The following is a 268-nucleotide window of genomic DNA, read 5'->3' on the forward strand; positions in this document are numbered from 1 at the left end:
GCTCGAGCTTCCCAAACCCTAGCGCCGCCGCTACTCCATCGTCGCCGGTGAGGAAGAGCTTCACTGCCTCGACCTCGTCGTCGTCGTACTCGCGCCGACGCGGAAATCTTCACTCTCGCCGCCGCCGTAGACGTCTTCCTCCGCCGAGTTAGGGCGTGGAAGATCTACACCGACGAACTTCACTGTTTCACCTCACTGTTCGTCGTGTTCTTCATTCAGGGTAATTAAAAGTTACTTTTACTGCCCTCTTTGATTCGAAACTTTTCTA

The sequence above is a fragment of the Triticum urartu genome, chromosome 3 (genome assembly GCF_003073215.2).
Source record: "Triticum urartu cultivar G1812 chromosome 3, Tu2.1, whole genome shotgun sequence".
Classification (NCBI taxonomy): domain Eukaryota; kingdom Viridiplantae; phylum Streptophyta; class Magnoliopsida; order Poales; family Poaceae; genus Triticum; species Triticum urartu.